Below are 955 nucleotides of genomic sequence, written 5' to 3' on the forward strand. Positions count from 1 at the left end.
CCTGCCGCATGAATCTGTGCAGCGGGAACGACCTCGGACCACCAGGGGCCGAGAAAATAACAGTCTCATTGGGCCGGACAGTCTGGGTCAGGGAGAAATCCTATATATATCTGGTGATATCTCGGGTGCTATTAGAGATAGCGCAATAAATCAAAGTAAATTGTCTGCAGGGGGCCCTGGCGCATGAATCTGTGCAGCGGGAACGACATCGGACCACCAGGGGCCGAGAAAACCACAGTCTCATGGGGCCGGACACTCAGGGTCAGGGTAAAATCCAATATATATCTGGTGATATCTCGGGTGCTATTAGAGATAGCGCAATAAACCAAAGTGAATTATCTGCAGGAGGCCCTGGCGCATGAATCTGTGCAGCGGGGACGACCTCGGACCACCACGGGCCGAGAAAACGACCGTCTCATGGGGCCGGACACTCAGGGTCAGCGTAAAATCCAATATATATCTGGTGATATCTCGGGTGCTATTAGAGATAGCGCAATAAATCAAAGTGCATTGTCTGTAGGAGGCCCTGGCGCATGAATCTGTGCAGCGGGAACGACCTCGGACCACAAGGGGCCGAGAAAACCACAGTCTTATGGGGCCGGACACTCAGGGTCAGGGGAAAATCCAATATATATCTGGTGATATCTCGGGTGCTATTACAGATAGCGCAATAAATCAAAGTGCATTGTCTGTAGGAGACCCTGGCGCATGAATCTGTGCAGCGGGAACGACCTCGGACCACCAGGGGCCAAAAAAATACAGTCTCAACGGGCCGGACGCTCAGGGTCAGTGAAAAATCCAATATATATCTTGTGATATCTCGGGTGATATTAGAGATAGCGCAATAAATCAAAGTGCATTGTCTGTAGGAGGCCCTGGCGCATGAATCTGTGCAGCGGGAACGTCCTCGGACCTCCAGGGGCCGAGACAACGACCGTCTCAAGGGGCCGGACAC

Source organism: Nomia melanderi, unplaced genomic scaffold, assembly GCF_051020985.1.
Source record: "Nomia melanderi isolate GNS246 unplaced genomic scaffold, iyNomMela1 scaffold0014, whole genome shotgun sequence".
In the NCBI taxonomy this organism is placed as follows: domain Eukaryota; kingdom Metazoa; phylum Arthropoda; class Insecta; order Hymenoptera; family Halictidae; genus Nomia; species Nomia melanderi.